Here is a 27,135-nt window from a genome sequence, read left to right on the forward strand (position 1 = left end):
GCCTGTCAGGTGGGCAGGCATATGCATACAGGGAGGTCGGACGTGATCATACATGCTGACCGTCCGACCTCCCTGAGCCGGTCCGATGCGCACGGGACCGGGCATCGGATCAGATATCACACACCCGCGATTTTGGGCCGATTTCACCCGGTTATCGGCCCAAAGTGCCGAAATCGGATGAAATCGTCCCAAAATCGCATAGTGTCTGGGGGCCTTTAGGGTAGGGAATACAGATCTCAAATTCCACTGAAGTAGTGACATAGATATGTATGCATACATACACGTGAATATGTGTATTATCTAAATAACTAAATAAATAACTAAAAATAATAATAATAATAATAATAATAATGGACCAAAATATTAAAATTCATTTTAGCATCATTTGTGGGATTTTTTCTTTTTGATTTCTCACATTTGCTTTGACCCAGAGGCACTCTGTAAAGGCCGATTTTAGATTGCTATTCCCAACCATGTCCACGAAATACCTTTGTACATTTATATTCTTGATGCTTTTCTTTTATCATTTTTCTGCATTATCTCCTCGCTTTTGCACACATTCAGTCAAATACAGTTCAAGCTTATGAATTTGGAACCTTAATGTATTGTTGAGAATCATAAAAGAAGGAATTACATTATGAAAGTAACAATTTCTGAGTGCTTATTGATATGCCATCTCATCCCCACCCTTCTACTTGGGCTGAACAACTTTTATTAGGTATAAATAATAGCTGTCTCTCAGTCCTGTCTCATTATACACACACATAGATAACAGATTGCACTTTGAACCATAGCTCCTCAATCTGATTGTACTCAATATGGTAATTTTTTATCATGCGCTATGAAAGCTGAAGTAGCTCATAATTGACATTCTGGTTTACATTTTTGCTGTAGAAAATGAAGAATCTCACTGTTATCTTAGATGATAGTGGTTTAGATTTATGTAATTAGAAGACAAAAAATATTCCCAACTAAAATGCAATATTTGGAGTGAATAATCAAGTGGAACTATTGTACCCTAAAAAAGGCAACTTAATTACATATTGTGAAGTATTTTTCCATATGCGCAAGAATAAAAAATTTGGGGTTTTCAATTTGTGTCTATACATATTATGCATAGAACAGGGTGACATTTCAATGTTAGTGACACATAGCAGAGAATGATTGCAAAGATTGCATCTAAGATTTTGCATGTATAACTTTAAAACTGCACATTTCCATACTAAACGTGTGCAGCAAGAACGGGAACACAAATATCTGAATGTTTATGTTGCATCTTATGCTAAAGACTCATTACTAGATAGACTGAATGGGGAGAAGCATAAAATGTTTTTTTTTTATATATATTTGGCCTTATTATTATTATTATTATTATTATTATTATTATTATTATTATTATCATGTATTTATATGGCACCACAAAGGATCCACAGCGCCCAATTACAGAGTACATAAACGAATAAGCAAACAGTTTCTTACAGTTATATACAATAGACAGGTATAGGGTATATAAAAATAGTTGCATCAGCAGAGGACACTGGAATAAGTATCAGGGTCACAGAAAACTGCAGAATTTGGTGCCATAAAAGATGGTTTAAGTAAGAGAAGGAAAAGCACATGAGGGAAGAGGGCCCTGCTCGTGAGATCTTAAGCCCCGTACACACGGGGAGATATATTGCTCAGCCATATATTGCTAGCAATATATGGCTGAGCAATATATTGATCAGTTTCTCCTTTTCATCTCCTTTTCAATGGTGGCCTGAAGCAGGCCAAGTGTTTAACAAAAAAGGTTAAAAACTCATGTTGGCCTTTTCCATGTCGACCTTGTGTATGTTGATCTTTTGGTTAACCTATTGACTGGTGACTTAGACCAGGGGTAGCCAACTCCAGTCCTCAAGAGCTTCCAACAGGTCACATTTTCCTGCTCACCTTACAGGTACACAGGTGCACTCATTACTGATTAGAGGTGCCCATACATGGTGCGATGATCGCACCGGTTATGGGCTGGATCGCATCGCAACACATGCGTTTTGCATGCGATTTGCGTGCAATGCGATCAGAAGGCAGTACAAAAAGTATGTGCAGCACTTTTTGTACTGTGCGATGCAATGCCCGTGGGAGATCACATCGCTCGGTGTTATCGCACTGTGTATGGGCACATTCTGAAAGATCCACAGGTGGCGCTAAATACTTTAATGGTGATTCTGTGAGGTGAGCTGGAAAAATTAATTGTTGGTAGCTCTCGAGGACTGGAGTTGGCTACCCCTAACCTAGACAGTGTCGACCATATGTTCCATACCAAGTGTGTACAAAAATATCAACAATATAATAAGGCTATCATATGTAGAGGACATTAACACTTTGACTGCCAATGTTGCTGTGAGAGATCCTCAAAATATCCGCTAAAAATGCCAGTGACACCCACAGCGTCTGTTTTTTAGTATAAATAAATACAAATACAGCCAAGTCAATTAAATAAAGTTTAGTTAAATATTGCTCCCAAAAAAGAACAGTCGCTGTGAGCGGCATTGACATTTTTAGCGGAAATTCTGAGGATTGCTCACAGCAACAAGGGTTAATGTGTCAGGTATAGATAGACCGGGATGACCATCATGTGCTATATATATATAATTCGCAAGATATATATATACATATATATATATATATATATGATGTGCGTGTGTTGTATAGTGTACATATATATGTGTCAGTCACATTTTACTGTCTACTCACTACAGTGCATAATCTGACCGATTGACAGATTATACTCTGTAAACTATAAATATATAATATATATATTTTTATAGGGATCAAGACCATGCACTGCAGTATTCATGTTACCTGCAGGCTACAGTATGTCCCCTCTAATGGTTGGTTAAGTCTACAGTATGTGGTGGCTGCATCCCATATGGTGGCAAGCCAGGCCATTCATGAATGAGCCTTTACCATTGCATTTGTCTTCATGCTAGGGTTCCACTACTTGTAAGCAGCCATAATAAGATCAACACTATTCATCATTAAGTTACAGCAGTGGATATATAATTGCCAGAGCAATTCAGTATTGCTCCAATGTGGGGACAGCTGCTCCAAAAGCTGTCCCCCCAATTATTAACAATGCTACTTCAATAGCAGTGATACTTAACAGTACCGGAGATCACGCATGTGCACTGCATCAGGTCGTTCCCTGGGGAGTAAGCAGGTGGATACACATCACTCTGGTGTTTTGAAGTACCCAATTGAACAAAGGGAAGTGAGGGACCTGGGGTTCATTAAAACAAGCAGTTGGTGACAGATATCTTTTTGGAGAAGAGCTGATAAGAAGCACTTCAGGTGACTTATAGAACACCCAGCCTAGAGTCTACAGCAGTTTTGAGCTACAGTATGTGGGACAAATACAAACAATAAACAATTACCCATAACCTAACCCAGCCACGGAACACCCTTCCTACAGATTTTGCTCCCTGAGGAGCCACGTGGGACAGAGTTAAATACATTTTATATATTTTATCCGCGTAGACCAACTGATCACCCATTCTCACTGTTTATTGCTACACTCACACTTCCTGCAACTATACCCTAGATCTCCACCACCGATATATATTTACCCACCATCTGAAGATGGCATTTGTTCTCTGGAAACTCCAAAAAGTTAAAGTTTTTGGAGTTTGATGAAAAACAAGCAGCCCCTCTTAATGAATAGGCTTGTTACCTAGGGTTTTGACAGATGGCAATCTTGAATCATGAAATGTAGCAGGTGATAGCTTCAGGCTATTAGGCTGTAAATGGTTGTATAAAGTGCTATAAGCTGGTACAAAAAGCTATGAGCTACCATGGCTTTTATATGGGTTTAGCCATTGTTTTCTTTGGGTATGACTAATTTTTTTTTGCTACTTGATTTAGCGCAATAACCTTGCAGTCTTCTGCAATAATAAAGCTGTCCTTTTTTATTGCATCTGAAGGTATTGCTCTTTGCACTGCTTTTTTATGGACACATGAATTTTGTTTTATTAGGGCAATGAAGCACCGTGTACAATGACTATTGATCAGCTCATGGAAATTCAGATGGGCTGTACTATTATATTGTGTTCTTAATTATTTAGCCCAATGTTTGTTCATTTAAAGTTTTGATTTTTGCCAATTTACAGTCAACACAGTTCTAGAAAGCATAAATAACCACATATATAAAGCAAAATATTATACAACCCAAAAAGCATAGAGGAAAAGTGGTGGATAAATTAAATCAAGACTGTACTCCAAATCATACCAAATTGTTTTAGCCTTACAAACACCATTGAGCAGGTTACTTCATTTGATTGAAATCTCCTTTATTTTATCAGCCTGAATTTTCCCTCTGTAACACTCTGTTGCAGAAATGATTTAAGAGAAGAGAAGGCCCATGTTCAGGCTATTGCGGGCTACTACTCAGAGATTTCTACTGCTCTGCAGTCTCGGCTGATACGGGACTGTGGAGAAGTACAGTAAGTATAATAATGGATGCAAGGTGTGCAGTGTGGGTCATCCAAAATCCCATTATACTGTAAATTGTGAATAACTTAGTGCTTTATATGCCTAATTCAGAGTTGTACACTAACCCGATGGTTGTACGCTAACCTGATTGACATACTGAGAATGTTAGGGTTGCCTCAGTTTTGTGGGAGTGCCAAAGTCAGTGTCTGCAACTGATGATACAAATTTACTGACCTAGCCCTAGCCCAAAGTATTCGACTGTCCATACTGTGGCTTTCCAGCGTATCCTGAGTGTGCCGGTGTGAAGTTGTGATCTACTCGGTGTTGAGCGCCGTATCAAGCGGTGTCCTCCTCGTATCATCCACCGATCCTCCATGCTGATGTGCTGTTACACTGTGTTGCTGGCAAGCTGATTATCCCTTTGTTCGATGTATGTGAGCTTTTATTTCCCAGTAAAGTTGTTACTTTTAAATACTCACAAGTGTGCTTTTCTCCTTTCTTCTTTTGCATATATATATATATATATATATATATATATGTATAAATATATATATATATAGAACGAAGGAGGGCACTCACCAATGTGCAGCATAAAAAACTCAAATTTATTGTAGCATATTAGATTGTCGTCAACATTTCGGCCTGAAGCTCAGACCTTTTTCAAGACGTCAGGCCATAACAACTGAGATCCTACTCCAACAGAGACAAGGTCTCTGGTATATATACTGGATGTAACCATCAAAAAGCAGGGTAGATTATTAGATTATCTACAAAAAAATTCTCAAAACCTACAGACAGGAATAACCTGCTAATGGCATCAAGTGCACACCCACAGAAGACAAAAAATTCCCTACCATACAATCAGTTCCTTAGAACACTTAGAATTACAAGTAATAGGAAAGAAGCTTTAATACAATTGGAGGTGATGCACAAAAAAATTCTGGCCAGGGGATATGATGCAGGTCTCTTAGAGATAATGAAGAAGAAAACTCTACAGATAACCAGAGATCGCTTACTAGTAACAGGCCAAAAGAAATCGAGGAAACACAAATTAACATGGGTAAATACTTATACTCATTTGTCATCAGAGATTAAAAAGAAAGCGAAACAATATTGGCCAATAGTACAGGCAGACCCATCATTAAATCTACAAGATACTAATTTAATGGGCAGTTATCGTAAGGGGAGAGTTTGAGGGACCGTCTAGTCCACACTGATATTACATCTCGTGGGATGGGAAACCCATCCAACTTTCTTTCAACAGCCAAGAAAGGATGTTACAAGTGTTCAAATTGTGTGACCTGTGGGTACATGTTGACTGGACCTAGTTTCCATCATCCATTTTCAGGGAAAAAGTTTAATATTAATTACAGACTCACATGTACCAGCAGGTTTGTAATTTATATAATCTCCTGCCCATGCTCCCTTCAATATATAGGTAAGACGGAATGCCAGTTCCGTGAAGTATGGCCATGCACAGGTCCGCAATAAAAGCGGCATTAATAAAAGGGACCAGAGAGCAACCTGTGGCAAGGCATTTTGCCAACATCTCGGCCATGAGGTATTGTATCATCGACCACATCCCTCCGCTTACTAGAGGGGGTGATAGGGGGAAAAGACTATTACAGAAAGAATGTGCCTGGATTCACAGGTTGGGCACCTTAGCACCCAGGGGGTTGAATGAGACCTTGGGACTTAGTTGTTTCCTGTTTTTACTATAATGATAACCTCCTGATGGCGACATCTGATTCGGCCAAATAACGAGGTTCGAAGATATTTAGTATAGATCCAAGTAATACTTAAATTATGCCATGGTTTAAGTCATGAGAAAAAAATGTTTTTTTAGTAATAACTTCATATAATTCTAATTAGAGTAAATATATATGTTACATGTTGTTTGTCGTTCAGTTAGAAGTGTTAATTTTGAACATCTACATAGAGGAAAGCAAAAGATCATATATGACCCAAAGTGGAAATTTGTAGAGTAGAATAAATGTTACATTTAGTATGTTTTTACATTATATGTATGTCTCTTTAAGGATTTTATTGCACAGTCAATTTTAAGCAATGACACTTCTGGCGATGTAAATTTTATACACAATAATGTCACGTTTTATATTGTTTGATACTTGCACAAATTTGTCCATAGATACTTGTGATATCCTCTTATTGTAGTGAATAAGCACTGATGATCATTGTTGTTAATGGAATATGCACTGTACTTTGTTGTTTACATAGGTTGCTATGGTCCTGGAGCAGAGACACAGCATCACTTCCAGGCAACCTAGACTGAGGACGGGAAGCCGGAAGGGGATGGCGGCAAAATCTGCACAGACCTGAGCTCCTACATAAATGGTGAGTAGTTCATTTGTAAAACTGTTCTTGATAAATGCGCTACGGGCGCTGAAACGTTGTTCCAACCAGACTTGTTTACTGTGTGGTTATTGGACCCGAGTGCTGCCGTCACTGCCTGCTGTATATATATATATATATATATATATATATATATGTATATATATATATATATATATAATTTAAGTAAATACTGCTAGTGCATTCAATATATTGTACCAGATCAATAGCAGCACAGTGTAGAAAAGTCAACATAGTTCTGTGAAGTTCAAGTTAAAGGCCCACATACACTAGACCAACTTGTCTTAAGGGCATGTAGGACCGAATTTAGCTTCAGCTCCCTGGGAGGGTCAACATCTGACTTGATGTGCCATTTTTTTTTTTACATGCAATAATTTGCATGTGATTTATCGCATGTACTGTAAATGGACTTTCTCAGGAGATCAAGGGAAGTCTGATGCGATACATAGCAGGTGAAAAAAGCCCTCTGTGATGTGCTTTGATGTGAAGCCCTCTGCACAGGATCGCGCATCAGGTCAAAGTGGATGTCAAACACAAGTGATTTGACAGATGTCTTACGATTTCTCAGCACGATACATCGGAATCGAATGACAACGAGTGAAATACTGTAGGACCAAATTGCACTAGTGTATGTGGTCCTTAAGATATGTATTATGTATAATTCAAGAACACAGTCTGGAACCTGATCCCTAGAGGAGGAGGTGCATCAGTGGTAATCCTGCCAATATCATATATAATGTGCCAATTAAATGCCAAGGATTACGTTTTATCAGGACTTTCAGTTGTTTTATAGCAGGTCAGTGCTAAATGTGGCATATATTCAACAGCTGTCCATGATGTAAGCTATCAATACCTAGTGTTAGTAAACAGGGCCGCCAAGAGAAATCCTGGGCCCCGGTACAACAACTTCCTGGGGCCCCCATGGACGGAGCTCCCCGCACACTCTGCGGACCTGTTGTTACACCACTGCTTCCAAGGTGGACGTACAAAAATTTACACTGTAATGCCTATTACACATGTCATACACCCATTACATATTATACCACATGCCATAATGCTCATTACACGTTATGCCACACACCGTAATGCTCATTGCATATAAGGTTGGGTTAACATGCTTGTTGCCATGGGATTAACCTGCTTTGCCAGGGGTTAACATACTCTGCCAAGGGTTAACATGCACTTTGCCATGGGATTAACCTGCTCTGCCAGAGGTTACATGCTCTGCCCGGAGTTACATTCTCTGTCAGGGGTTAACATGCTCTGCCAGGGGTTAACATGCTCTTTGCCATGGGATTAACCAGCTCTGCCATGGGTTACATGCTCTTTGCAAAGTATTTACACATACCCTCCATCATGACCCATTCCATTAGGTACAAAATGCTCTGTTTCTGGACAGTTGCAGAGGTGAGGCTGCAGCACAGTCCAATATTTAAAAAGAGGAGCCACATATACTGCCACCCCAAACTTTACTGTCCTGGCAGTTGATGTGACCCCCCCTCTTTGAATTATGGACTGTTCTTGAGTCCCACCTCTGTAAATGCCACTAACAGGGAGGTCCGGGAATAGAAAATTTTGTACCTAATGGAAAGCGTTGTGTTGGAGGGTATGTTTACATGCTCTGCCATGGGTTACATACTTTGCCAGGGGTTAACATGCTCATTGCCATGGAGTAATGCAGGGTACACACCAGAATGACAAGGGCCCAATACCATCAATCTAGATACAATTCTGACTGATTGGATGTAGATTGTAGGTAGATTGGGCCCTTTTTTTGTCTGTTCTGATCCGATCCCAATCCGATGCGCGGCCCGCGGGTTGGTCGGAACCCGATCGCATGCACATCATGACTGGGTCGTGTGCTCCGCAAGATAGTGAGCTGGTCGTACGATCGACTGACGACCCGCTCACGATGCATCGCCTACGTGTGTACCCTGCATCAGCCACAGTAGCATGCAGGGAGGCAGCAGACACAGAGAAACCAGCCACCCAACTTCCACCTTGGAACACCGTGACCTGGACATGGCTGGGGAACCAGGTCTGGGACTGCTGGGCTGGAGACATGGCACCAGCACCCATAGGTGCCGATTCTGTGGGTGCTCAAGGGCCCGAGCACCCACGGAAATTGATGAGCACCCATGGGCCAGAGTCCCGCTGCTGGGCCGCCATATTAACTTGCTAATTTGTGGCTGCAGCAACCACATTGCCGGACCCACCACCTGGGAAACAGTATGCCAGGAAGAGTGTATTCTGTCCACGGAGTACCTGCACTGTGGGGCATTTATGTACCTGCACTCTGTGGGCATTTATGTACCTGCACTGTTGGGGCATTTATGTATGTGGAACTCTGTTGCCGTAATTTGAATTTTGGAGACAACTGTGCTTCGTAATATAAATTGGTATTATTTTGTGGCCACACCCCTTCCCCATGAAGCTACTCCTCTATATTTTTGGCTTGAGCACCCACCAGCAAAAACATAAATCGACACCTATGCCGGCACCTGCTGCTGATGGGGGCTGGGATGGGGAGCGGGGCGGGCTGGATTCTGCAGAGTGGGTGGTTCTCCCGTGGGAGGTGGCCTCTCTCTGACCTCTCTGACCCAGCTGCTTCCAGCAAGTATCCTCCTGTCGTCGAGCTACGGTAAACTCCAAAGTCACTTGGCTAGCTCTCAGCAGGGGATGCAGTCAATTTCCCGGCGGTCGTAATTCCGGCGTTCAGAATCCCGACGCTGGAATCCCGACCGCTGAAATCCCGAAACTTTCTCCCTCCGTTGGTGTCCACAACACCCATAGAGGGAGAATAAATTAGCGTGCTGAGCGTAGTGAGGCATTGGGCCCGATGCGTGGCAAGCGCATAGAGCCTGCAAGGGGGGCGCGCTCCATGTCCCCCCCCCTTGTCGGGATTTCGTCGGTCGGGATTCCGACCACCGGGATTCCGACCGCCGGGATCCCATACCGAATGCCTCAGAAGGCCCTGGAGTCGGAGAGCGGAACAACGCTCAGAAGGACCTCTGTGATGCTGCTGCCCCCACGCCAGCCCACGTCCACCCACATCCGCACTACCAATGCCGCCGCTGAACAGCTGACTCTGGCGCACTCAGACCCAGCGCACTTGCCACCAAATAAAAAAAACCTGTATGTCCAGACCAGGGCCCCCCTGACAGGCCCGGGCCTAGGTAAATTGTACCTGCTCCCCCCCTCCCCTCTCGGCACCCCTGTTAGTAAATATGCTATTTTTTAAATGGTCATATAATGTTAAAATTGGTGTAAGTGGGAAAATTACGTATATATTAATGTAGTGAAACAATGTGTTGAATTGAAATGAACCAGAACAGCTAATAGCATAATTAGACAGGAAACCTTCTGTAGACTTGCACATTTATATATATTCAAACTTACAGTAGCAAAATATACAGGTAAACTCGCTATAATTACCTTAATATATGGATTATCTAAATTCAATCTCTGTTTGTGCTAAAAAGGTTACAATGTGCGTGCTTTTTAATATATTACATAGTTACATAGTAGGTAAGGCTGAAAAAAGACTTGCGTCCATCTAGTTCAACCTGGTATAGATATCCATTGCTGATTTGGTAGGTTCTGATATTTTACAGACAGATTATATTTATTATTTGTACCCATGGATGTTTTTATCCAGTAAATGTTTGTCCAACTTTGCCTTGAACGCATTTAATGAGACAGCCATTACCACCTCTCTTGGAAGAGAGTTCCAGAGTTTGACTGTTCTGACCGTAAAGAAATTCTTTCTACTAGCTGAATGAAATCTTTTTTCTTTTAATCTATACTCATGCCCTTGTGTCCTAGATTCCTTTCTAGTAGAAAAGAGGGTGTGTGACAGTTCCTTATATTGGCCCTTGATATACTTGTACATGTTGAGCATGTGCCCCCTTAAACGTCTCTTTTCCAATCTAAATAGTCCCAAATTGCTTAATCTCTCCCTGTAGCTTAAATTCTCCATTCCCCTAATAAGCTTTGTTGCTCGCCTTTGGATTTTTTCTAATTCTATGATGTCCTTTTTATAGTGTGGGGCCCAGAACTGCACTCCGTACTCGAGGTGAGGTCTCACCAATGCTTTATACAGTGGCATAATTACCCTTGAGTCCCTAGTTTCCATGCCCCTCTTAATACATGCCAGAATTTTGTTGGCCTTTTTTGTTGCTACATTAAATTGGGCACTACATCCTAGTTTGCTGTCTATTTGGACTCCTAGATCCTTTTCAAGTATGGAATTACCCAGTTCCTCTCCGCTAAGGTTGTAACTTGCACACTGGTTGTGTCTCCCAAGGTGCATAACCTTACATTTATCTACATTGAACCTCATCTTCCATTTTTTTGCCCACTCATCTAGAATTGCAAGATCATTTTGAAGCATGGGTGACATCTTCTGATGATTTGATGACTTTGCTAAGTTTTGTATCGTCTGCAAAGATGGATACATTGCTGAGTAACCCTATCCCAATATCATTAATAAAAATGTTAAACAGAATGGGCCCCAAAACCGAACCCTGGGGCACTCCACTTAGTACCGGTATCGTATCTGATACGGCACCATTCACAACCACTCTTTGGGCCTTATTTTGGTTCATTCTTTCTGACAAAATCCTTCTTAGATGGACAAAACCATGTGCACTGCAGGGGGGGCAGATGTAACATGTGCAGAGAGAATCAGATTTGGGTGAGTAATTTTGTTTCTGTGCAGGGAAAATACTGACTGCTTTATTTTTACACTGCAATATAGATCTCACTTTGAAGTAAAACCCCACCCAAATCTAATTCTCTCTGCACATGTTACATCTGCCCCACCTGCAGTGCACATGGTTTTGCCCATCTAAGAAGGATTTTGTCAGAAAGAATGAACCAAAATAAGGCCCTTTGTTCTGCAAATATTTTCACCCAATCCTAGGTTCTCCATTTTATTAATCAATCAACAATATAATTGTTAAAATGTAGTAACAGTAGCTGAACAAATGAGTATCCGCTCAAAAGCACATGAAGAGCACATTCTATATTGTACAGGGTCTAAATATTTTGGATACAAATATTTTTTTTCCACTTGCAAAAGTGTGATGAAAGAGCAGGGCTTAGTATTCTTTTGTGGCTTACTGGTGACAATCTCCTTTTGTTTATCAATGAGCCAGAGCACTGCGGGTATCCATGTGTGTAGAATATGCCTGAAGTAGATGACTGGACTGGCGCAGCAGTTACTCTCCTTTCTCTGTGGGAACATTTAGGGAAACATACAGCTGTTTGCTAACTTTGCAAAACCAGATTCTGTTTCCAGAGTGAGATAATTATATTCCAATCCAGCACACCGTTTTAAATGTGTAGTTTACAGTACAATATGTTTCTTATTGGTAGTTAAAAATTCCAATAAGGTTATAAAGAATTCTGTATACAAATGATCCCATTAGGGGCATATGCAGGACATGTCTGAAGAACATTTTTAGAGCATCTTTAACATGGAGATTATGCAATAAAAATGGTGTTTAAATTAAACTTTGAAACATGAACGTGATTGGGGACATTTTTACATTCAATTGATCTGCACCAAAACTAAAGATGTGTTCTGTTTTAATATGTAGAATGTGCATTATTATTATTATTATTATTATTATTATTATTATTATTATTATTATCATCATCATCATCAACAACAACATAATTTAAAAACTTACAATATATTTGAAGAGCTTTACAATGAGGAATATTTACAAACACTAAAACAAGGCTTATGGTGTGTACACACGATACAATCCAGCAGTATAGGTCTGTTTCACCCGAGCGTGATCCCCGGAGCCTCCGCTATTACAAACGCAAAAATACCCAACAGTACTCAGAAAAGAGCTGTATACATTTTAAACTTTTTAACCCTCTTTTTTCACAGGCAAGCACATTGTTATATATATATATATATATATATATATATATATATATATATATATATATATATATATATATAATAACTGAAGAAGGGCACTCAGGGACTCGCAGAGCAGGTGAAGGAAGGACAAATTTATTGCCTGAGAGTCTACGTTTCGGGGTCTCCCCCGTCGTTTCAGGGTCTCCCCCGTCGCCGCGAAAGTTGCCTCCTGATTGGCCGCTAGGCAGCCAATAGAATCATTTGGATGAGAGGCGCGGAAGATGAAACATCTCTGTGCCTTTCATTCCAATCGTGTACCGGCGGCGGAGATGGAGAAGATGTTGGTATGTTCGCCAGAGGACCTGGGTGAGTAGGATTTCCTTCCACAGGTCCCCCATGGATTTCTTTGGATCCAGGACCCCGGACTCTTCAGCCCTGGAGCCCCGGACCAGCCCCGAAACCAAGCCACCGGACCGGACCCAGGGACCTACTGACGGGCTCAAGATAAGGTAAGTATCAGTATGTGTGGGCTTTGTATGTATTAAAGTTTTATTTGAAATGGGTGTCAGTGTGTTATTTCTTTTACTGTGGAACTACAAGTGCCAGCGGGCCCTTTAATGCCCCGCATGCTGGGACTTGTGGTTCTCCAAGTCCCAGCATGCGGGGGAGGCTGGCTGGGACTCATAGTTCCACGGTATAAGATAATAGTTTTTCATCTGTTTTTTTACACCATTTATCAGCTCGATGCCCACCACCCAGGGGCATCGAGGACAGCCCTGGGCTTCAGCATGGGCAGGTAAGTTCTGGAGGGGGGGGGACCCCATGCTGACCGGTCAGGGGCTTGAATACTTTGGCCGGGGGGACTTGTATAAAAAGTAAAAAGTCTCCCCCCAGCTGTGGCATTACCCTGCTGGCTGGTTGGGCCCGGTGCTGGTTCTTGAAATACGGGGGACCCTGAGTCATTTTGTCCCCCGTATTTTGGGAACCAGGACTGGCCCTTGAGCCTGGTGCTGGTTTTATAAAATCCACAGAACCCTGACTTGTTTGTTCCTGTGAAAAAAACGCACCCTGTTACATTTCGCCCACTATGTTTACCCCACCTGATGAAAAGTCCAAAAAAAGAGATGTTTCTGTAAAGCGATATTTCTGATATATTATCTATTAAAACGTTTTCCCATTAAAAAGTTTACAACTGGCAAATTGCACCCTAAACATTAATAAAAATCACCAGAAAAATAGATCTGGTTCTGGGGTATCCAGACTATTTGTCTACAGTAAAAAGATAGACAACCATTAGGTAGACACCATTAGTTAGACAAGCAAAAAGGTCGACAAGCCAAAAGGTCGACACTGCCATTAGGTCGACAGTGTCTAGGTCGACAGTCAAAAGGTCGACATGGGGTTTTTCACTGTTTTTTTGAGCCGACAGGCGGTATTTCATGCCCTACCATCCACTAGGGCGAGGTGTGAGAATAAAATAATGTGCAGAGCGCAGCGAGGCACCGTGCCCGAAGCATTGCGAGCAAAGCGAGCGATGCGAGGGGCTGCGGTTCACTTCAAACTGTGTCCATGTCGAATGTATCAACATTTGGGTAAATAAACAGTGAAAAACCCCTTGTCGACCTTTTGACTGTCGTCCTTTTGACTATCGACCTTTTGGCATGTCGACCTTTTGGCACGTCGACCTTTTTGCTTGTCTAACTAATGGTGTCTACCTAATGGTTGTCTATCTTTTTGCTGTAGACAAATGGTCCCGCTTCCGGTTCTGGCTGATCTGTTCGACAGAACCATGCACAGATCATTGAGATCTGTGCATGGTTCTGTCCAAAAAAGTGTCTAAAAAAGACCCCTCCGAGCATAACCAGATCCAGGCTCTTACAGTCGGTCATGGTTTCCCAAATATGGGGAGGGAGGGGGGACTGATAGAACCCCCCCCCCCCCATATTTAAGTAACAAACTTGGACTGGTCCTGGTTCCAAAAAGCTGGCGGGACAAAAAGACAGTAAAGCTTACATAAACATACACATTACAACTCTCAACACAGTAATGGATAGTCTGGATGGGTAAAGGGTCACGGGGAAAGTATTCTGTCTAAGCTGAAACCAGTGCCCATTCCTGTGCTCCTTGTCTTGTCTTGGCCAAACGTTTGCATATGTGCCAATAATCATATGCTTTCCATCAAAAGCTGAAAGTAAAAAAGGGTACTTGTGGAGTATCACGGCTCCCACGACCTTGATCTTATGCTGATCGTATGATAAAAAATTGCATTGCATCGCAATGCATACGATCAAATCGCATGCGATGCGATCGCACCCGATTTTGCACTGAAATGCATCAAAATGCATTGAAATGTGTAGTAAACATGTGAAATGCCCCCAAATGGCATTTTTCATAGTGTACCACCCCCACTATCAACGTCAACCCGAAGCGTGGCGAGCGCAGCAAGCCCACGAGGGGTGGCGGTACGCGTCCTACGACCTTTTCATACCCCCACTATCCACGTCGGTGTGGAGTTGAGAATAGAAAGTGTGGCGAGCGCAGCGAGCCCGAAGCCTGGCGAGCGCAGCGAGCCCGAGGCGTGGCGAGCGCAGCGGATACCTTCACAGCTATACGCGTCCCCTCGCAGGCTTCACAGGTATCCGCGTCCCCTCGCCACGCTTCGGGCTCGGTGGCTCGCTGCGCTCGCCACACTTTCTATTCTCAACTCCACGCCGACGTGGATAGTGGGGTTATGAAAAGGTCGTAGGACGCGTACCGCCGCCCCTCGCGGGCTCGCTGCGTTCGCCACGCTTCGGGTTGGGGGTGGTACATAGTGAAAAATGACAGTTGGGGGCCAATTAACATGTTTCATACTAATTTTAATGCATTTGGATGCATTTAAGATCAAAAACGTATGCCATCGCATCGTATGCCATCCGATGCGATCGCATACGATTTTTGACCAAAAATGCTCAAAAATCGGTAAAAATTGCATCGCATTGTATACCATCGTATGCCACTACATATGGCATACGATGCCATACGATGGGAGCCGTGATACTCCACAAGTACCTAAAAAAGTATCTATTCACCACAGCTGATAAGCTTATCACATTTACTGAATACTACAGTATATACTGTACTCAAACTCAATAATAATTAAAATAAAGGAATCAGGTGCACCTGGTGCTAAACAGAATTTTATTGTAAAAACTGTGTAAATGGAGTGTATTACCATTACGTATGCTACATGTTTCATCAGTGACCTCATTTTGGTATGAGATAGATAATGGGCCTGATATATTCTACAATTGTCTAGCTGTGTACTGTAGTTTAATCTATGCTATTATGCTTATATAATAAATATTTATATAGTTCCACAATACTGGACAGTAAGGCGTTCCATATTCATGTTCTAAACCTTTCCCAGAGATAGCAGATTATATTCTTTATGTGACATACAGTATGCGAAAAGAGGCAATAGCAATTTATATGGTTTATTTATTCCAATAGGGTTTTCATATGAAGCATACATTGTCATGATCAAGAAAAAAAGCACACATCTGGTATTACTACTTGTGTTAACATAGATCATATGTACACAATCTGTTTCTATAGAGGCAAATCAAATTTTCTCAGTACAATGACATGCTTTCAGTGCAGGGCAATAGAGCAAGCGGCTAACCAAGGACTATAAGATACGTAATCACACATGGATGCAAGTGTATATGTAATAGATGTGGACACATTAGGAATTAAGTTGCCTAAGTAAAACAAACAAAAATATATCATCTCAACAAAATATACCATGCCAACTTCCATAATGACAGAGTTGCAGCAGGTCTTAGTGACTGCTGACTCTTACCTAATGGATGCAGCACTAAGTGCTCCATATGCAACATAAACAAGTGTGAAGAAGGGGACAGCATACCGGCGAGATGTGCAGCCATTCTCTTTTCCAAAGTCAACACCAGAGGTTGGGAACCATCATGAACCTTAAAAAGGTCAACTATTTCCATTAGATTCACCTTGCTCATGCAGCGAGAGGGCACAGATGTTTTTCTTTGACATTCAGGTGCTGACATTCTGAATGTTGACATTTTCTAGCATTTTGTATCATATGCTGGTGCCAATATACCATGTAGTACAGGATGTACTATGCATCTCATCATGGATACATGCCTCTTAGGAATACTCTTTTTTACTGGACTTCCCTGTTAATGTATGAGTACCATCACCTGTGGTGAAACACCATTCTTATTAATTTGCCTGTTTAAAACAGGTATTGGCAATCATACATTAAAAGGAAAATCCAGGAGCAGAGCATTGTGTCCCTCCTGGAATGGGTCATGTTGGGAGGTATGTGCATATGACACATCCTGCCACCTAACCGGGACATAAAATCACAATGGACAGCTCACCCTTGAAAAGAACTGTCCTTTGCGAAGATAGTTTTTCCTGGCTTATGACTCAGGAGTCCATCTGTACATGTGCCATATGATGCCTATACCAGAGGAAACACTGGGAGTGATCTTATTACTGAAAATGCGTCCAAAACAGTGAAAATGGTAGCTTTGGGATTTTCGCCTTTCTTTGTTTATTTTAGTTCATCCTGCCCATAGTCCACTAGACTTACTTTTCATTGTAAACTGACTTATTTGGCAATAAGGAGACATCCTTAAAGTTTTTAGGAATCTAGATATTTGAGTACAATAGACTAACAAATAAAAAGGAGATACAGGGTTTGGTTCTCCAGAAATCTGGATCTAACCAAAACCCAGTCCAGTCCTCCTAAGGAAATCTAATATGAACCAAGTCCCAGTTCAGTTTCCCCTGCTGGTCATAATTTGGGTTTGGATATAAAAAAAATATATAATGTTAAATGTTTGTATAAACTTTTATCAAAGATAACTGATTTTTTAAATAATTTTTTACCAAACCTGAATCCGAACAAAAACTTGAAGGTTGTTTTGCAAAACAAAAACACGGGGATGAAATTAGAACAAAACCAAAGCATGTGGTCCTCAAGCATTTCTAAAAGCATACCAAGGTGAGTAAAATATTAATATGAATTGATTGCACAGCAATTACATGGGCCAGACTACTCGACTACTTCTAAAATCTTTCTTGAGAAACCAGAACTTAACAACAGCCTACAAACACAGTAAATTAGCTGTACAAGATAACAGATATAATAAGATAATGTAACAATTCCTGTAACCATGGTAAGAAATGACATCGCCATTCCTGTATAACGGCCATGCAGGGAAATTAATCTATAGATCCTGTCCCCACCTGTGTTCCTTAAAACATATTCATTTTCCACCATACTCTGGAGGCTGGTAGCTGCTTGGAAAGAAACACTCACTCCCAGTATGCTTTCTCCGACTTATTTATCATTTCAAGATAATTGGCTCATATGTTGTTGACATTTTGCAATATTTTGGGAATTGACCCATGATTCTGAAGAGTGTAATAAAATGTGATTTAAATGAGTCTATTTTTAACTCTGCTTTGAAATGATGTCGCTGAATATGATGTTATAGGCATATTCTCTTTCTGCAGTCTAAGCAATGCTGTGATCTCTTTGAATGTATGAGATATATTAACATGTTATATTTTTGTTTTACATATTCATTCCTTTCAAGATTAAAGAACCAGAATAGTAATTTAATAGATGCTGATTAGAGGAAAGGACACAATCTGAATTCAAAATGCTAAACTCAACAGACATCTGTTTGTGATAGTTTAATTGAAAGTTACAATGTAGAACATTTACCTTGGTGATGTACTGTAAAGAAATGAAACAATTGACAGATTGGAGTCTATGGGTTTTATTGAACAGTATATTTCATATTAAGATTTTGAATGTCATACAAAAGAGCAATAGACTTTCTCTGTGTACCAGGCCCTGTGCAACTACACTAATGATGCTTTCACACTGCCTAAACGGGTAATGACCCGGTATTTGTAAACGGGTCTTTAAACGGGTAAGAGCCATAAAGACCCTTTCCCACTGCAGCTCTTAAACGGTAAATTGCTGTTTAAATACTGTTTTTGTCACATTCACATTGTACCCGTTTAAACCACAAAAGCAACCTGTTTAAAGCCATTGTAAAGATGGGCTGTCATATAAATGAACTTTTCTTGCCCCACTGTACAGTCATCACATGCAGGAAGTCAATCATGTTCTTAACCTTTATTATTATTACTAAATACCATTTAAGAGCCTTTCCCACTGGCAAAAAAGGCTCTTAAACAGGTAAAAACACTGCTTTTTACCCGTTTAACAAATACTGTAAGTATTTGTTAAACGGGTAAAGCAACCTGGAGCTTTCCCACTGCAGCTCTAACTTTAAAAAGGCTTAAAAAAAAGGCAATTTACCGTTTAAGAGCTGCAGTGGGAAAGGGGTATGAGTGTATTTTTTGCAACACCACTCCATTGAATGTCTCTATCTAAATGGCATATTGAGGCTATGTAGGAGGACACGTCTGTAATTGATATAACATAGCATACCCTAGAATAGTGTACTATGGGAGTTGCTACATTGTGAGATTTGAGCTTGGCCTTGTTAGCTAATCCATCTTAACATCATGTTAGCCATTGTAGCCTGTGGACCACAAATTATATAATTTACCAGGAGAGGTATTCATGTGCTGTCTTCTTAGTGATGTGAAAACCAGTGTTAAAAAAATTGTATTATCAGGCATAAAATCTAATAATAAATGTGCCCCTCTGTCTTCTGACTGCTCCTCTTTGCCTATCTGTTCAGCAGCACAGTGTCATGACACCATAGTGATCTTAAGAAGCTTTTGATGGAAGAACTCCCCAATCCAGTTCATGCCTGCATCCTGCTGATTACTGCAGTGATACAGGCAGTGGCCAGAATCAAATTGGTCAAGTGGGTGGAAGCAGATGGACTTCATTGAGTGGCTGGGCTGGGTACAAGTGTTCTTGAACACTTCGTCACTGGGTCTTGGATGGGTAGATTAGGGATTACTATATAATCGTTTTCCACTACCTTGAACAAGCTGAGTTTTTGAATGTGAGCACATATCAACTTTGCTTAGTGTAAAGGGGCCCTTCCCAAAAAAACCTTGTTCCAATTACCCACAAATCCAACCCAGGCAATTGGACTTGGGTAGTACCAGGGTTGAGGGGCATTGTACACGTGTAACCCATATTAAAACCGATATTTTAATAAACCATTGGAAAATGTAGTCGTTATACTGTATTTGTTACCTTCTACAGCATGCAACCGTTACCCCTAGCAACGGCAGGTTGCCACAGTGATTTCAGCAATCAATAGCTCTTCCAGTGTAAAAGCTTCCCCATTCACAAACAGTGTGAATGGTTGTAAACCACATTTGCATTTGAATAGAGGCTGCTGGCTCTATTGTACAGATTCCTTACAAGATTAACCTGTTCCCTGCTATATAGGAATTAAAGCTATACCCTTTATATAATGTCTAATCAATGCAGCCGCACTGCTAAATAAATGTGCTATACAGGCGCATCTGCGAATGAGACTCTCAATGAAAGTTTAGGAAATGATCATATCTTTATAACTTTAAGTACATGAACAGCTCACCAATTACATTAATCGTAGTATCCACTGATACAGATCAGAGCTGAAACTGTGTCCGAGAAGCTTGTTTGATTATAAAGAAATAATACACACAGACATTGGTTATGTGGTGATCACGGATCTGACCACATGCCTTATATATTGAAGTCTGAAGTAGACGCAGGGGGGTACAGTGTAGAAAACAATACATATATATATATATATATAAACTATAGCCTAGTACAGTACAGCTTATATATGGAATAGAGACATTACTACAATAGATATAAATGCAGGTACCGCTAACACACATAAGAACTAACACATATAAGGGGTACAATTACCGTCAAAAGGAGCAGATACCACGATTGGATAGGGTTCCTCCATTATCCTGAGAATGTGTTCTGTTTAGATCACATGTGTCTCTCAGCGATCCCGGGGCCAGACTTTTAAAGCAAGGGGGAGTGGGGACAAGCTGGAATATCATTGGATGCAGTAAAGGAACTAGGCATCTCTTCATTGGTCCTCCACATCACGGGTACGATTTCCTGTTCATGGGAATCTCATCAGAGCATACTTGTTTTCTTTGTTTTTGGGGTGAGGCGAAACTGAGAACTGGTGTGAGCTGGAATTATAGCCTTTGTTTCTTAAGCACACTGATTCATTCTATAACACAGACTAGGTATCTGTAAGGTCATATATAGTGATTGTTTCACTATACTGACCTTTGCGACTGTTGACGGCAATTGTGACAAGATAGACAGAAATAAAGTCTGGATTTACACAAAAGTGTTTCACACACATAAGAAAGACACAAGAGAACATATAAATGAATTAACTATTAATGTTTCACGTCCAACCCTGGTAGTTAAGCTAAAAAGACGCAAATGGCGTAATGGAATTGCGCAGAGGGCGGTCGTAATACCTTAATGGGGTAGAGGTACAATTTCGACTTCCACACCCAGGTCATTTGACCTCGGACATTTTTACATCATGGTGATTTGCTTAAGTCGGAGTGGTGTCTGTGACAGCTGTTACTGGGGATAAGGAGGTTACTGTATCCGCATATGGTCCAGACTGTTCCAGTTTTTACCCCAACCCCTCTTAATATGGGGATGCTGTAATCTCTCCCTACCCTTCTTCCTGGTGACAGCTTGTGACTGCAGACACCCTTTTGGATGGGACAACCCCTTGTTGCAGGTCACCATTCTGCTCTGATCTGGCACTAGGGGGAGATCTAGAGCGCTTAGAGAGGATTTCATCTCAAAGTGCTGGTACTGCACTCATATACAGTGTAAACTGCATCGACCCGGGAGCATCATGGATCGGTGCCACAGTGGGAATGGAGTAAGCTCTTGGGTGTCACCTGGCTTGAAACCGAGCTCAAAATCATGGTTCAGACCTGAAACTTTGGTGTAAAAGTACACACAGCTTGAAAAAGGGGAGAGTGATAAACAATAGCATCCAGCTCCTAACTGTCATGTTACAGACTGAGTTTGAAAAATGATGATTATGAGCTGATTGGCTGGTTGTTTATCACTCTCCGCTTTATCACTTTCTGAAGCTTGGTGCATCTGGCCCACTATCTTGGATTAGCATTCTGTATTGTATCTCCCCTAAAAATATAAGTAACCACACATGTGCTCACTCATGTAAAAAACATATTTAGATATTTATGTAAATAAATACAGTATATCATTTCATTAATTTATTAAATGTCATTTTACACCCTTATACTGTTCATTCACTGCTTTGGGGTTAGTTGCATTCCAAGGGGTAATGTAACCCACATCTGTGACCCCCTTCCACCCCCTGATTTATCCCAAAGTTACTCAAAACAGGGTGGGACCAGGAGAACTTTGCAAAGACACAAAAGGGCAATAACTCATGTGACAGTTGAGGGTCTCATATACACCCTCTGTAGTTATGCTACTGGTAAGCTGTCCTCTCCACCCTTATGGTAAGATGTCCTCTCCACCCTTATGGCAAGCTGTCCTCTTCACCCTTATGGTAAGATGTCCTCTCCACCCTTATGGTAAGCTGTCCTCTCCACCCTTATGGTAAGCTGTGCCACCCTTATGGTAAGCTGTGCTCTCCACCCTTATGGTAAGCTGTCCTCTCCACCCTTATGGTAAGCTATCCTCTCCATCCTTATGGCAAGCTGTCCTCTCCACCCTTCAGGCAAGCTGTCCTCTCCACCCTTATGGTAAGCTGTCCTCTCCACCCTTATGGTAAGCTGTTCTCTCCACCCTTATGGTAAGCTGTCCTCTCCACCCTTATGGTAAGCTATCCTCTCCATCCTTATGGCAAGCTGTCCTCTCCACCCTTCAGGCAAGCTGTCCTCTCCACCCTTATGGTAAGCTGTCCTCTCCACCCTTATGGTAAGCTGTTCTCTCCACCCTTATGGTAAGCTGTCCTCTCCACCCTTATGGTAAGCTGTCCTCTCCACCCTTATGGTAAGCTGTCCTCTCCACCCTTATGGCAAGCTGTCCTCTCCACCCTTATGTCAAGCTGTCCTCTCCACTCTTATGGTAAGCTGTCCTCTCCACCCTTATGATAGACAGCGTGTCCTGCTCCACTTCTGTGCAGCTGCACTTAGAGCAGTCTTGTGTGCAACGCTGCATAACAGAAGCAGTTGCTGCAGTAAGGATAAACACCTAATATTCTGTGCAAACTGATGGACCATTATGCAGTAGGCTTTGTACGAACCTGTTAATAAATAAATAATACTGTGGCACAGTGCTGTGAGCTGATCTGCAGTTTCAATAAATTTTAAATTTGTGACTACAGCGGGGTAAATTTACAAACATTTCTAACATTTTTTTTAGAACTTTAGTAAATTTACCACAGCAAGTTTGAAGCACAGGTGGGATCTCCACTCTCACTCGTAGGGAAAGGCATCAGCAGACAGTCCAGGGTCTGGGGAAACAGAACAGACAATAAGCATCTGCAGCTCAGAAAGTATTTAGGGGTAGATGTATGAAGCAGTGATAAGGAAGGAAAAGTGAGCCAGAGGAGAAGTGGCCCATGGCAGCCAATCAGCCTCTCTGTATAATTTTATATTATGTAAATTATAGATGTCAGTGCTGATTGGCTGTCATGGGCCACTTCTCCTTTGGCTCACTTCTCCCTTATCACTGCTTCTTACATCTACCCCTCAATACCTGACAGCTGGGCAGGAAATTAAGGTCCAGATCCCCTCTGTGATGCTTTTGCTCTTGTAGTAGTTGGTCTAGCATTACATAGCTGTTGCTTCTGCAGTTATCTGGATGTTCCTTTTTGTTAATAATGATGAGCAGTCTTTATTTTAGGTGAAAATCTTTTAACTACATTCTCTCATCAATTATGAATTACATTACACATCTGTTATACTATGTAATACATTCCGATTTTTGCAATGTTGCAGACTCTGTTGGAATACACAAGTGTGGGTTGTATATCATCTGATTTATAGTGAACTATGATTTGTCAAGAAAAAATTGCATTTCTCTCTCTCTGCACTAGCAATTTATTCATGGGTAAATAATCCCAAGAAATTATTAATGATGAAAAAAATAAAATAAATTCCGATATTGGAATATAACTAAAGCATGCAGACTGCTGTATAAATCTTCCATGCTTCTGCACCTGTGATTTGTAGGGCTGCGCTGGTCTGGGGACAATTTCTTATGTCAGTTTGTTCTTTGATTTCAGGAACATGTCACATTTGCATGCTTGATATGTAATTAATCACAGTCTGATTACAAAAATTATCTATCATTTAAAAAATAAATTAGCATTAAATGACATGCTTTAAAGTTAATACTAACTCTGTTATTCAACGCATTTTTTTTTTGCAGAAAGATTCATGAAACTGTCATTTATCTCACCAATTAAGTAAAATTATATTATAATTAGTACTGTATATATCACTTGTTTCAGAATGTTCTGACTTCATAAATAAAAATAAAGGATATACATAATTAAGTTTTCATTGACAGAACATTCATACAGAGTGTGAATATTTATAGGGACATACATAGCTAAGGCTCTTGGAGGCACAGGCTGGGGAGAAGATTGCTATGGAAAATACTGTATTTTCTTTAATTATTATTTGTTTTAGTTCACTATTTTGCTTTTGGATGACCTCTCTTTCTTATGCCAGATATTTTTTTCCATAAAGAGAAGTTTTTCCCCCCAATTATATAAACCTATAATGCACAGAATAGCAATGGGCCTGATTCAGAGTTGTACGCTAAGGCAACTGCAATTTTTTTAGGCTACAGAACTACTAATGTTAGTAAGTGAGGCTGTCGCCCAGGATTATAAAGAGATGCCCACTGGAGCCATAGCAACTCATCCGCAATACGCGTTTATATTTGCAGCCTGTACGCAATAATGTGGAATATCAACTTCTCAAGTTGGTCCACGGCTGTTTAGACAAATGACCATGATATGTCTGCATTATTGCCGACACTCCCTGCTACCTACCACATATGGTCCTGTCATCACTGTGATTATATCCTCACTGTGAGTATGATTGCAAAGATACCTTTACACATGCAATTCGCTCAATTGTGAAAACATTGACAATTATGCCAAACATCTGTACCAAAAAACACCAGGATGTGGATTCCATCCCCAAACCTAGCTAGTGACATATGGTCTGATTCAGCATAGATTGCATATGATAAGCTGCTCACAGCACCCTGTGTGCTTGATATCTCATACTGGACACCTCACCCTGTGCTGCCCCCTTACCTGCACCCTGTGTGCCTTCCACCTTACCCCAGTGCTGCTCCCTTACCTTTGTGCCTGACACCACAGTGATGTGCTTGTCCCTCACTCTCACCATGTGTGCTTGTCTTTTCTCTCTTTATGCTGCCTCATGCCCCTGTACAGCATTGACCCTGTGCAGGGACCAGTTAGATGCTATTGTTACTGGACCCTACCCTACCCACCTGGGGAGAATATATCTGTGGCACTACTGTGTACCTGCAACGGCACATAAATTCCAGCTCCAGGCACATGTGCACCTTAATCTGGCCAGCTGGACCTCTGCTCCAGACCTACAATTTAGACCTAATTCAGACCTACAGATGGAGCCAGCCTCATGCTTGGGGGGCTGGCGATAGAATTTCCAGCCCCCGCCAGCCCACAGGCCCCGCCATCCGTCGGAAGGCATTTTAGGGGAAGTGACCCCTGATCCGCCTGTTTCTATCGCAGCCACGAGTAAGTCCCGGGCGACGCACAGACTGCACACTCTGAAAAGCTGCAGCTCCAGGCCTCCCCATAAACATAGACCCATCATCATGATAACATGATGATCACCAGACAGACACCAGCTGGCCACACGGTCGGCCATAAATCATAAGTATTAAAATTGCATTCCTACTTTACACATTAATATAACTTTTGACATTTTATATATTTAGGGAGACATTGGGGATTTTACTGTTTTATTGCTGTATCTTGTTTGTAAACTTGTCTTATGCATTTTGTTGTGAAATTATACACATGACGCTGCATTATAAAAGCAGGATACGCTGATATAAGTGAATCTGTCATTCAGCTGAGGTTTGCCACAATAATAAGTATGATTGATGTACATTTCTGGCAGACTGTGGGTATTTGTGTCACAATGCACAATGTTTATTTATATCTCTATTGTTAATACAATATCTAGATTTAAAACCTATGCAGCTTCTGCAGCAAGAAATCAACAATAGTGTAAAGTGACAGCCTAGTTCCCCAGAACACACAATAAGAAATGTGACCTGATGGAAGCAAAATACTGTGGTCATGTAACCTGACAGGTAAGTTAGTATAGGCATATATCATTAAGCTGTATCATGATAGCACATCACTAGACACATAAATTATGAGGGGGTGCAGTAAATTTTTGGATGTGCAATATATAAGTACAGTAGACAATATCTATCTCTCTGGTTGCCAGCTGTAATCTACTGTATGAATAAAATTATTGTGAAATATCAAGGAACATATAAATATAATAAGCAGCACTGCACACTGATGGCGTCATCGTATACACTTCCTTCACAAACTCGTTATGGAGCTAAACAGGGGCCACTGGAGACTCGTGATTTACTATGACTACAAGAGTGGTCTGCAATAGGAATGTTTTGCGAGCTGACCTGTGTCCACCATTACCTAGAACAATGTTGCGGGCTGTAGTTGAGATGGACACTTGGGTGACCAAAGAAGGATATTGGCTTCTCATGGGGATCCATTAACTTGATATTGCATGACAGGCTTGGCTTGGGCACAGTTTCGGCATGCTGGCTGCCCTATCAGCTGACTTTAGAGCAGATGGAGGCTTGGGAGACTTGGTGCCACAACGTGCTAGCCAGGCTTGATGGTGGTCGCTCAAATTCTGTCTTGGAGATCATTGGTGAGTAATCCTGGATCTACAGTTTTGACACTGATACCAAGCAACATCAGCCTAATGGACCACAGTTTGAGATCTGCCACACAAAAGTTCTGGCTTGAGTTCATGGCAAATATAGATGGCTGTTTTTGTGTCCAAGAGACTTATTCTGGTTCACTCCTTCTGGCAAATTCCTCTTAGATGGACAAAACCATGGGCACTGCAGGGAGCATATGTAAAATGTGCGGAGAGAATTAGATTTGGGTTAATTAATTTTGTTTCTGTGCAGGGAATATACTTTATTTTTACACTGCAATATACATCTCACTTTAAAGTAAAACCCCACCCAAATCTAATTCTCTCTGCACATGTTACATCTTCCCCACCTGCAGTGCACAGAGTTCTGTCCGTCTAAGAAGGAATTTGCCAGAAGGAGTGAACCAGAATAAGGCTCCAAGTCTGGTCTTGTAGCTACTATACCACTTGTACAGCAGCACACT

Source organism: Crinia signifera, chromosome 4 (genome assembly GCF_055691185.1).
Source record: "Crinia signifera chromosome 4, ASM5569118v1, whole genome shotgun sequence".
NCBI classification, from domain to species: domain Eukaryota; kingdom Metazoa; phylum Chordata; class Amphibia; order Anura; family Myobatrachidae; genus Crinia; species Crinia signifera.